Consider the following 13,490-nt stretch of genomic DNA (forward strand, 5'->3'; position numbering starts at 1 on the left):
ATAGCCTAATAGGTTGCATCCTAACCCCTCGCACCACCAGGGAGGCCCTTGTTTGTGTTTTAGAGGAATAGGATCTCCCCCTTCAGGTGTTGGTACTTACCCACACCCACCACCCAAGCACCCACAGTAGACCACTGTGCCCCCTCATCATTGGCTCTCATCTCTCCACTTTACCCTCCCCCTCTGGTAGCCGTGGTTCTATAGTCAGCTTGCTAGGTCTTGCACAAAACTTTAATGGTACCTAGAGACCTCTAATGTTGTTAATTCAGAAGAGATTGCCTTCCATTGGTTCTTTAGCTGGTAGCAGAAATTAAAACAAGTTTCAGTGTTGACAGAGAACCAGAACAACAAAAAGGTCCAAAGGAAATAAGGGAGAATGATCACGACAAACTTGACCTCCTTCTCTGCACTCCTAGAGCTGGCCATACCCTCCTGTAAAAGAAAGAAAAAGACATGCTTCACTTCTGCTGCAGAGCTTACTTCCAGGTTTTCCCTGCAGATCTTTGCTCAACAATGATTCCTTCTATTAACTAACTCTCCAAAAGTCCTATGGTTACCACTGACCCCACAGCTGTGAGAACAGTCCCCAAGAAACACCTGCCGACACAAGGAACAACAGCAAAATTCCCATACCTGGAGCAAGAATCTCCCAGAGTACAGGATGAGAATCAGGCTAACTTTCCATTTCTGTAGCTAGCGCTTGCTTTTCAACGAGCTTCCTCAGAACACTGTTTTACAGCAAAATATGCATCTGTGGTGTTTGTACATATAACACGATAGGGATAGTCTTTCTTTTCAATTTCATGATAAACACCGATAGCCAAACCTACATCAACACAAAGTTACTGGAAACTTTTTTTCATTCCCTGGATTTGCCCTTAAAAACTATCATCTACTAAAGCAGTTGGATGATTTTTCTAATGGACTGGCAAAGACTGTATTGTATTTGATGTCACTGGAACTGACAGTATTTTCTTTGGTTGAGGACCAAATGGAAAACGATGCTGGTTTCCTGAGACACAAGAGCTCTATTCTGAGAAGGAGTCAGACACCAAGGGTCATAAGTAGTGTTCACAGGCAAACCTCAGTCAAATCAGCTTTTTTTGAATCCCCAATTTCAGCCAGAAATAAACTTCACTAAGGTTTTAAGTCAGCACGAAACGTGTGATGTGCCTCTTCCTGCCAGCATCCTCTATGCTTGAAGAGGCAAAAGAAAGATGACTGTGTGTGTAGGGGCCTCTTATAGCATATTCAGGAAAATCAGGAGGTGAATGGGAGACAACACATTCAGAGAAAGTTAAGGAAACGTGGTTTCTTGCATCAGAAAAGAGCAGCCAAGAGGCAGAATGAATCATTTTGAGTCCGAAAGCTGTACTATACCATCTGACTTTCTAGAAGGGCAGAACACAAATTACTACATCCGAGGTGCTATCACTACAACAAAATGATACAATGAGGGCAGCGTAACTGGAAGTTAAACCAGGACTCATCCTATCTGTCTTTCAGCTGAGCTGCCAATACCTTAGGTGTCAGATGCCCTAAAGAATATGAAAGAGTTTACAAAAGAAATATCAGATAATTAGTTCTTTAACTCCTCAATACTCTCATTTTTTTTCAATATAAAAGGATGAGCATAGGGAAGAGGGACAGAAATGGTGAGAAGATTCTTACGGTGACGGTGGTGGCCATGCCTTGAGTCTCCCCACGCAGAAAGGAGCTGGAGGAAAAGAGAAAACCTCTTCTGTCATCTCAGTGTAGACAAGGGACTTCTGTGAATTGGTTGAAGTTCTGGAAATGGCTTCCCATGGCCAAGAGACTGGAGACTTGATTCCTGCCCCATTCCTGAGCAATCTGAAGCAGCCCATTGTAGGGTAAGTGAAAAAGTATCAGGCTTTTCCACCCTCCCACCATTAGCATTGATGATGGATCTCTGCGGGTCCTACACACATGCCTGATGGCGGGCACCTGGAGTGGGATGTGGGCATGCATAGGTGGGCACACCTGGGCAGAGACGGGGCTTGTAAGTGTGGTGTCATGGGGAACCAGAAGATAAGAGCAGCAGAATGAGAAAGAGCAACAGAACAAGAGAACGCCTGAGAGACAGAAAAAGTGAAGACTCGCTGGGGGGCTGGGAGGTCTGCCAGCTTCCCAGCCCCCCAGCACCCCTGCCTGCTGTGTACCTAGTAAAAGCTCAATAAAAGCTGGAAAAGCCACTGAGGGTTCCAGGACTCTGTCAGATCATAGAGGTCCTGCACTGTGCCCTTCCTGCCCCTACATCCGTGGAAACAGAATTGAGGTGACATTGGGGCTGGCCTGGATTCTCTAGAAAGGGATATGGCCAGATGTGATCCACCATCAGTCCTAATGGCAGGAGGGCAGAAAAGCCTGATAATTATTTACCCTACACAGGCTTCCCATTGGCTCCTGTACACAAGGGAGAAGCATGAAGGGGCCCAAGGAGCAAGATGCTGGAGACTAAATCCCTCACACCCTGACTTTTATTTGGTTATGAAGATTTGAAGGAAAGACATCTTGGCTCTAGAAATGAAAACAAAATTGAAAGCTTTAAGGAAGACTTAAATAACTCGATTGCTCAGGCTTCTTCAGAGCAAAGCAAGAGGAGGAAAAAAATCATTTATAAACTTTAATGTTAGGTGCCAGACTACTGATAGAAAGAGAAATTAAGAGTTTTGAGGCAAAACCAGCTGTCAGACAGGTAGAAAATATGATCTAACTCTTGAGAAAAGAAAATGCTCCTGGAACAGATGGACGCCCCTCTGAGCTGTATAAAGCATTAACTAGCTGTTTAAATAAGTCCTTAGCAGGTGTTTTCAATGTAATTTTGGAGGTGAAATAGGGGAAAAAAAGTCCAAGGCACAAGGGGGATGGATAGGCCAAATAAGAGACATTCTTCAATTCAGAATGTAAGTATTATTAAAATTTTTTCTTGTCTTTTTCAAGGCTAGCCACAGTGTTTGGAAAATGCAATCATGTTTCCAGAACATGCAATTAAAACCAACAATGTATACTACAGTATTAGCCTTTAAAAAAAAAGTAGAGACCTACTTAAAGGTTTACAACGGAAGGTGCATAATATCTACAGTTATTCATTTGAGATCAAAAAGGCAAGCAAACATCGTAGATGTAAGAGGTTCTTGTATTAGTGTCATGTTAATAGTGAATCAGTTAGGAAGGAGACAGATCAAAAGAGAAAGGAAAAAAGGTCTGTGTTGAATGAAGTGATACTCAATGTGTTAAAATATATATGAAGAGTTAAGTTTTTTGCATAGAAAATAAAAGGGGCAGTGAGTTTCCTTGTGCGATGGCACACATATAGACATGATTTAACAGCTCAGCAAATGCTTATTAAACTCCTCCAGAAAGGGATACGTAAGTGATCCCTGAGGGCCAGCTTCCCACTGGACCCTGTACATGAGGGTGGTGTGTGAAGGGGCCCAAGAAGCAAGATGCTGGAGATTAAATCCCTCACATCCTGACTTTAGGGGTGGACTAAGCATAGAGGAGAAAAATAACATGCAGCCCCTGATCTCAAATAGCTCACTTTCCTGAAGGCTGCTTTTCTCACTGTAATACTTACTGCTAACTTCTTACCTGCCTACAGGTGCTATTCATAGCCACAACTTTAGCCACCAACGTGTAGGGATGGCAGGGTTTGAGCAAGGACATGTGAGGTGGCGAACAAGAGATGAAATGGAGGACTCTGTGAAGACTCAGGTTCTACACAAGACAGGCTAAATGGGGCCTCCCTAGTGGTACAGCGGGTTGAGCGCAGTGCTGTGAAGCTGTCCACAATCTCTGCAGCACAGGTTCAATTGCCTCCAGGGAGATACCCACATGGTGCGGAAGACCTCTCCTGTCGCTACTCACCCGCTACTCACCCGCTACTCCCCTCAGCAGTGCTTTCGGTCCGTCTGCCTGTTCTGCTCCCCTCTCTGTCTCTGGTGAATTCTCTCACCCTCCCACACCTCTGGCCTGAACCTCAGCTCTTGTATAAATAAAAAATAAATCTTAAAAAAAAAAAGAAAGGCTGAATGGAAACTGCAAAACCATCATTATGCTGGGATGGAGACCCACAGATCATTCCTGGACCCCATGTCTATACGTCATCATTTGGGCTGGGAAGGAGAGGACAGATGGAAAGAGAGGAAGGGAGTTAGCATCTGCGCCTGCAAAGCTCAGGCATGTGTATTGAGAAATGATGTGGAATAAGCCAGGGATGAAAGACATAGGAATGGAGACAGGAAAGAGAGACTTGAATGTATTTAAACTGTTGTTTTTGGCAGAATTCACATCATTCAAGAGTTATTAGAATCAACACAGTGGTTTAGAGCATGGGTTTTTGTCCCTAAATAACTCAGGATTAAAGTTGAGGTTCTGCCACTCTTTTAATGTGTAGCCTCAAAGGTCCATTTTCCTCATCTGCAAAATGGACATAAAACCAGCCCCACAAAAGGTTGTTGTCATCGTTAATCAGATGATTCACGGTGCACTTGTCACAGTACATGGTACTTACAAGAACTCAAGACAAGCTTTCCATTATTATTACCACTATCCAGCATGCTTACACTGATGGAAATTTTTCATTCTATTATCTAGCTCTGCTACCTTCCTGATCCTTCATCTTGCTTACATGGCACCACAGAATTTGTGATGAATGCATTTAACAACATCGAGCATTTATTACATGGCAGACACTGAGCTGGTAATACAACAGGGGAGGAACAGCTGGTCTCTGCCTTCCTGGAGCTCAGTTTGGGATAATTACTCTAGAAATGTGATGTGATTGGTAACAGAATGCTTGACATTAAAGAATTTCAGAAAAGTCTTCCCAAGACCCACAGGTAGGTCAAATGACTCTTACAAAATGCATCAGGAAATCTTCTCTGTAGGAATAGGAGGAGGGCAAAGAAAGGAAGGTAAAAACGTGAGCCTTAGGGTGGATCTGACACTGGGTCTTCTGGAAGAATGTAATTCTGATGACCCGAGGCATGGCTATCATACACTTGATTTCCCTAATGCCCCTACTCCTCTGCCATCACTGTTGCTTTTTTAGTTCTTTACTCATTATCTTTATTTATTTTAAAGATTTATCCATTTATGCACACAAGAGCTGGGGGATAGGCCAGAGATGCAGAAGGTGAGAGGATCCACCAGAGACAGAATGGGGAACAGAACAGGCAGACTGACTGAAATACACTGCTGAGGGGAGCAACAGGGGAGTCAGGAAAGTTCCGCTGCGCCATGTGGGTTGCTCCCTGGCTGGCCAGGAATCAAACTCATTCTGCAGAGGCTGCAGATTGCCTCATAGTGCAGTGCTTAACCCCTTGTACCACCAGGGAGGCCCTTTTCTTATTATCTTTAGCAGGGACACTCCTATGGACTCCTGTGTGAGTACATGATATCTGGGCTCACTCCTTTCTCATCGGTCCTTCAAACTCCCTTGACGAGAGTCTTTCAAGGCATTTCCAATCATCTCATCCTCTGCAACGGAAGCCAATTTCTCACCACTGTAAACAAAGTTGTCCATGAACCAGAGTGTCCTCGTGTGTCAAATCCTGCCATTTCCTCTTCGAATTTCTGCAAGCTGTCCCCTCTGTCCAGAATGCCAGTCCCCTTCTACTGAGCATCTCTAGTACTCGGCTCCTCAGACCTTGGTTTTATGACTCTTAATGGTTTTTCACATATTTGTTTGTTAGTTTGTCCACCAACCCACTGGACTGCAAGGTCCCTATTTAAGGACATATTTTGGCACCCCCATACCTATAAGAGTATGTACCTAATATTGAAAAGAACGAACATTTTCCCAAACTTTCATCACAAGCATTGCCAGAAAATGTGACTTTGAGAAATTATGTGAGATAAGAGATTTGTTAGAGCAGATTTGGGACCGCTGTCCCTTTGTCAAATCACAGCAAAGTTTAGAGCGATTCAGAAGGGACAGCAGGAACAGCAAAACTTGTTACTTAAATCATTGTCCTGTCTTCACATTCTCATTTCTTTTCACTCATCCACATTACCTCTGTGAATGGGGATATAAAATAAGAGAAACTGAAAAATAAATGTACATAATACAGCAAGAGAGCCCAAGGATTCTTAGATATAAACCAATCAATCCACCTAGCTCCTAACAACTGGTTGGTCAACTCAAAAATTTCCTCCCACAAAAGAATTTTTTAACTATCCTCTTCCCTTAAACCAAACAAAAAATATTGCAGTATTTCTGACCTACTTGTATATATATACATATATATACATATATATATAGACCTACTCACATATATGTGTACATATTTATACACACACAATGGAATACTACTCAACAATCAAAAATACAAACTTATGCAATTTGCAGCAACACGGATGGAGCTGGAAGGGATTATGCTCAGTGAAATAAGTCAGAAGGAAAAAGATAAATGTCAGATGGTTTCACTTAAATGCGGAATATAGAAAAACCAAACAAAGGGTGAGAAAAAACTTGCAAGCTGAGGCATATAGCAGAGTAGAGAGAAGGAGAAAGTTGAAAACAGGGGCGGGAAGAGCACTAGGGACTGTGGTGATGGATCACGGGCAATGTGGTGATGGGAGAACTCTGGGGTCTCCATGTGAGGGGAGAAATCAAATACTGCTCAAAAATGAAAAATGATGTAAGAAAATCAATAAATAAAACAGTAAATTTAAATAAATAAAACGTGTATTCTGTTGCTATTGGCAATCCTAAACTTCCAATTTCTAAAATATTATCCAATATTTCGTCTAGTTACTTAACAAACCCACAGACCAGGAAGGACATAGCCTATGGGGGTCCTCGTGGTGATGTCAGGATGATCCAACACTGTCAGGATGAAACAACTTTGCTTTAAGCCATGTCAGCTTTCAATGGCGGCACTGGTCATGGGCAGAGAGGCGAATTCACAGCAGCATTGTGGGAGTTAATGAGTGGCTGGCCAGATGGTGCCTGTCAGAAGGTGTTGACTTTTTAGACAAGCGGGGCTGTTTCCTGGGAGCAAATGAGAGGTACAACACAAACGGATTGCATCTCAATCACACAGGAGCAGACAGACTCACGGCTAATGAAAATAATCACATCACCAGCCTCTTTTCCCCTTTTGATTTTGTTTTGTTTGTTTGACCTAGTAGGAATTGGGGGGAGGGGTTCTTGATGAAAATATGGTATTTATATGAAGTGATGTCCTATGAAATAAATTTGAAAAACTATACGTAGACTCCCTATTAGTATTCTCAATTAGGAAATATCAAATAGAACAAAGAAAAACTGTGAAATCATGGTAACCCAGCTTAGAAATGATAAGAATATTTCAGTTATTGTTTGAAAAGAATGATGAACTATTTGAAAATAGTCCACTGACATGGAATTAAGAATTAATAGAAATTGAAATAAATTGATGTGCAAATGTCATTGAAAGACATTCAAGTTGGCGGGAGGTACATTGGCATTTTTGGCTTTCTGACAACATGCTGATACAAACCACTTTTACTATTACTCAACTGGTCCTGTGTTCCGCTTACATCCTCAGCTTTGATGGGTAAACGCTGATACCGAATGCTAATCCCTGAACAGATGTAATCAGTAAAAAATGCCATTGACTTTTTGTTGTTATATTACCTAATATATACCTGCCTGTGTGTGTTACTTCTAGGTATTACATAAAATCAGTTGCACAAATGTTGTCAATAAACTATTGGGTAGACAGTTTGAGCGAGTGAGTCATCAGATTGGACGAACTGCTTCTTTCAGCTGTATGACCTTAGGAAAGTGGCGTGGCCTCTCCTGCTCTATTTCCTGGTTGACAAAAATGTAGGAAATAAAGGGAAAGAGATTGACAGAGTAGCTGGCATGAAGTTAATTCCCACATTAATTGCTCTTTCCTGACTCCAGAGAGCGCTCAGTGGAGCTCATTCATTCATTTGAATCTTACTTTTCCGTTCTCCTTAATTGCAAACTCAGGGTTTGTTTTTAACTTTGTGTCCTGCATGAATAGCCTTCTAGAACTACAGAGCTGTGTCCAGAAATTTGCCTTGCATGTTACCTTGAAAGAAGCAATGACTATGTGAGTACCATCAGGAGATATGGACTCTCTTATTCTCATTACTTGCTTTGCAGCAGGCCCTTGGCAGGATCCCTGTCTTGGGGTCTTCCAGTATGACTTCCTCTATGCTGGGGAGTGACAGCTTCCTGGGCTCAGAGGTTTATTGCAGAGAATTCAAACAATATGGTCAGCACAGACAGGGACTGTTCCATATTCCTAGTATGGTTCAAATTATGTGCCATTTCTTTCTCTTGTTTGATTTTTAAAAATATTTATTTATTATTTATGCATACCAGAACTAGGGTACAGGCCAGAGGTGTGGGAGGTGAGAGGATTCACCAAAGACAGAGTGGGGAACAGAACAGGTGGATTGACTGAAACACACTGCTGAGGGGAGCAGCGGGCGAGGCAGGAGAGGTCTGCTCCACCATGTGGGTAGCTCCCTGGCTGGGGATCCAACTCGTGCTGCAGTGGCTGTGGATCACTTCATAGTGCTGAGACTTACTCCCTTGTGCCACCAGGGAGGCCCTGATTTTTTTTTTTTTTATTGGTTGTGAATCACACTTCAGATTACACTCTACACACACACACTCATTACATGGAGTTAGGTACTTGTTCAACCTCCATCTCTTACTTCATGAAAGACTGAAGTAACTCAAGATATGGATCCTTGTTGGTTTGGTTTGGTTTGTCAGGGTCAAAAATGCAGATTTTTATTTTCTTAATAATGAAACAAGAGGGACATGCCATTCGCAGCAACATGGATGGAGCTAGAAAGGATTATGCTCAGTAAAATAAGTCAGAAGGAAAAAGAAAATATTGGATGGTTTCACTTATAGCAGGAATATAAGGGAACCCAGTAAGACATCAGGGGAAAAATAATAACAATACAAAACACAACAAAACAAACAGACGATTATAAACCAGAGATATCCTGCAGGGCAGGAGGAGGAAGAGGGATCAGAGGGAGGGAGGGAGGAGCACAGGGGACTGAGGTGATGGTGCAAGGGTGCCTTGGAGAAGGGAATTCTATGGGACTACACCTGAGGGAGTGAGGAAGCAAACATAGTTTAAAAATGAACAATGATGTAAAAAATATTTTAAAAATACAAAATTATGATATTGACATGAAATGAGTGAGAGATTTTGACAACTTATACATGTGTATTTTTAAATGAAAGGAAGGCAAAAAGAATACTTAGAAAAGAATATTTAGAATATTCAGCACATCCCAATGTGATTCGCACAGCTCAGAAGACAGAGTTGATGCTGGCATTGCTTAAACATTCAGTTCAGCCAACATAGAATATGACAGGCAGAGACCACTTTTTGACCATTTGACTTTAAAAACCATTATCTCCATGTCAGAAAAGTAGCCAACTTGGAAAGCTTACCTAGATTTCAACCCAAGGCATTCAATCAAGAGGCAAACCTCCTTAAGGCTGATTCTGGGAGACGAGCAATTCTGAAGCCATTGTCAGGTTGAGCCAAGTAGTTGCTTTTGGGCAGACCATGACCTGTAGTAACGTTATTAATATTTAAAGGCAACAACATTTCCACATGTTTGTCTTGTCACCCCTCACTCAGTACCCCCCATTATCTGTCTCACAGCATCATTAGTGAGAGTCACAAGCTTTGCGACCCAAGTATGCTCAGAAACTCCTGATTATTTCCACTAATGTATACATAATTGCAAATCAGTTGGCCTCCTAACTCTAACCCATTAGATTTGTCATATATTTATGGGTTCCATTTACAGAATCAGAAGAGCTTCACTCACAAACATTTATAGACCACCTAGGTCTAGGTACTGAGGAAAGCTTGCGGGTTACCCATCACAAACAGAGATAGGATAGGATTCCACAACACTCTAAGATATCTATGTGTTGAATACCAGTTGAATTTTTTTAAAAAAGATTCATTTTATTTATTTATGCATATAAGAACTTGGGCACAGGCCAGAGGTGTGGGGAGTGAGAGGAGTCACCAGAGACAGAGTGGGGAGCAGAACAGGCAGATTGACTGAAGTACACTGCTGAGGGGAGCAGCAGGTAAGTCAGGAGAGGTCTGCTGCACCATGTGGGTAGCTCCCTGGCCAGGGTTTGAACTCATGCCACAGTGGCTGCCGATAGTTTCATAGTGCTGAGACTTAACACCTTGTGCCACCAGGGAGGCACCAGCATTGGTACTTTAATCTACAATAATGACTTGAATATTCCAGGTAGTGTCAGCACTGCTTGGTGATGATGGGAAGAAAAAATAAGGTGTTAACCATACATGACGCAGAATATTAGAGGCAGAGCATGACATCCGGTGGGGTCGGCAATGGAACCAAAAGGAGAGAACCCTGAAGAGGTAAAACTCTGCTGAAGGATGGGGTCAGGAAAAGAAAAGCTTTCAAACTGACCATAAATCAGAGGCACATGCCGTGAGAGGAGCAGGAAGAGGGGTCAAAACAGGGGAGTGAAGAGCACAGGGCACTGTGATGATGGATCCCGGGTGCTGTGGAGAACTACAAGGACTACACCTGACGGGAGAAATCAAATATTGTACAAATATGAACAACGATGTAAGAAAAAATTTTTAAAAGAATAAAACTTCACCTGTTTCCCAATTTTACTGTTTGGAAAAAAAATCAAACAGGCAGAAGTGATTTGTTGTTGTTGCTAATTATCCAACATGATCCTGCCTAACTACACCCAGTTGTTCATGCTTATAATGTCAAATGCAGCATTAGCTCAAACATAAAAATGTATGGATATTAATTATAAATTATATATTGAAATATTTAACTTTTTATTTTTATTCTTGCCATAATGTAGGTGGCTCTCTTCTCCTGGAGATATTCTTCGATCTTTCATAAAGCAAAGAGTAGACACACTGTGCATAAGATTTGATGCAGTTTCAACATAGTATGTCACTTTAAGAAATTTCTGAATTTTCATTATGATTTCTCTTTTGACCCTGATTATTTGCAAAGCATATTTTTAAGAGATGATAGTCTGCTTCTCTGTCAATTTTTCTCAGTACTCTATAGACGCTCAAATACCAAGGAAGGGATAATTCAAGCCAGAGAATATTCTGAGACCAATATTAGTATGTATTGAACAATGTGGATTCAGAGTTGTCATTTTTTATCAGAATGAAGCCTGTAGGAGAACTAAGTAGTCTCCAGGTCATTTTCTGTGAGGAAAAAAAAATCTTCATTATTGATTAATCAAGCTTCTGGCTTTGCACACAAAGGCTGCTTGCCAGAGGTCAGTGCTGTAAATATTTAGTGACTTTTTTGTACTAGAACATCTAGATTTACTCTAACTTTTGGATATAAAGACTGCTACTGCACCACCGAGGCAGAAATGAGTCTTTATACCTGGTGTTAATCAGACATGACCAGATGAATAATGAAGGCTATGAAATAACCGCTATTGATTATGGGGCAATTCAAATAGAGAAAGAAAATTGAAAATAAAACAGTCACACACACACACAGAGGTACATGCTTCAGAGAGAACAGGAAATTAGATGCTATATTTAGTATATTGCACAGGGCAGTTGATTCTTATAGAATCACCTAAATGATGGACAAACAACATTATTGATCTCAGTTGATATTATAAGGCTAAAAATTTTATTTTTGTTCATTTGGCTAATCAACTAATCAAATCGGTTTGTTCTAACAAACACTCTTGGGTTATTAATCATTAGCAGTGTTAAGCTGTTGTGGAAAAAAAAAATAAGGAAAACATAGTTCTTTCTCCCAAGCCTCTCATAGTCTCCTTCACTGCACACATATTAAATGCTTATCCTGTGACAGGCTCTCTACCCTTGTCTCTCTGTCCCAGTTGACCAAAGATATCCTTGCATGTTGGAACAGATAATCATGTAAGAAGATCATTATGATGCAATCTGCTCAGAGCTCATCAGAAGGATAACCCCGGAAAGGTTCCCCACAAGAATATTGATTGAGATGACCTTGATTAATGAGTAACCACTAACTGTGTATTTGAGGCCAAATGGTTATGAGGCAGTATGCCCACTTTAAGAAAACAAGAGAATCCACACTTTAAGTGAAAGCTGAAGTAACTGGAAAGGTATAAAGAGCACCAAACGCTATGATCTGGAACTTGGACTTTGTCCCATCAATGGCAGAGAAAAGCAAAGAAATAGAACAGCAAGAGGGAGTAAAGAGAAATGAATGATTAAGAGCTAGAATTCAGAGGGGTGTGACGGCTGAATAGAGAATTGTGAGGAACATTTCTGGCAAACACACCATCATTTCTTTTTTTAATCCAAAGTGTCTTTATTGTTAGACATTGAAAATTCTTCTTTAAAAAATAATCAGGGTTGGGCCTCCCCTGGTGGCACCGGCAGTTGAGCACTGCGCTGTGAAGCTGTCCTCAGCCTCTGCAGCGTGGGTTCTATCCCAGCCAGCCGGCGAGGGTCCCACGTGGTGCAGCAGACCTCTCCTGTCTCACCTGCTGCTCCCCTCAGCAGTGTATTTCGTCAGTCTGCCTGTTCTGTTCCCCACTCTGTCTCTAGTGAATCCTCTCACCCTCCCGCACCTCTAGCCTGTACCCTGGTTCTTGCATAAATAAATAAATAAATCTTTAAAAAAAATAAATAATCAGGGTCAAACAAGAAACCATAATAAAAATTTAGTAATTCTTAAAGGGACATACTATGTTGAAACACTGTTCATCAAATTTTATGCAAAGCAGGTAAATTCCACAGTAATTAGAGGACATATATCATTTTTAATGCTTGTATTTTAAAAAAGAAAACTTAAAATTAACATATTAAACATAAATATTAATTTAGTAAAAAAGGAAAAGTATAAACTCAAAAGCAATAAACTGCAAGGGTAATAAAATAAATATTAGAATAGAAATGATGAAAGAGAAAAAAGGTACATTTTTATAGTTGTTGTAAAACCATAAACCATAAAAAGGCTAATGAAGTGAATTGAGAATGAAATCTGGCAAGACCGAACAAAAGCATCTGAGGCAACACATGATTGATAGATAGATAGATAGATAGATAGATAGATAGATAGATAGATAGATAGATAGATAGATATAACGTAACTTAGCATGCCGTACAACAAACATTTCCAACTTTCAATCTCTTGTTTGCTTCCCACTATAAGGATAAAATCAGGATACTGCCTTTCTAAACTTCTTTATAGCTAGTTGGTCAAGTTAAAACACTGCCAAGGGGCCTCCCTGGTGGTGCAAGGGTTTAAGACACAGCACTATGAAGATATCCACAGCCACTGCAGCACGAGTTCGATCCCTGGACAGAGAGAAACTCATATGGCATAGCAGACATCTCCTGTCTTGCCCGCTGCTCCCCTCAGCAGTGTACTTCAGTCAATCTGCCTGTTCTGTTCCCCGCTCTGCCTCTGGTGGATCCTCTCACCCT

This window comes from Talpa occidentalis, unplaced genomic scaffold (assembly GCF_014898055.3).
Source record: "Talpa occidentalis isolate TD23 unplaced genomic scaffold, MPIMG_talOcc4v2.1 talOcc4.2, whole genome shotgun sequence".
NCBI classification, from domain to species: domain Eukaryota; kingdom Metazoa; phylum Chordata; class Mammalia; order Eulipotyphla; family Talpidae; genus Talpa; species Talpa occidentalis.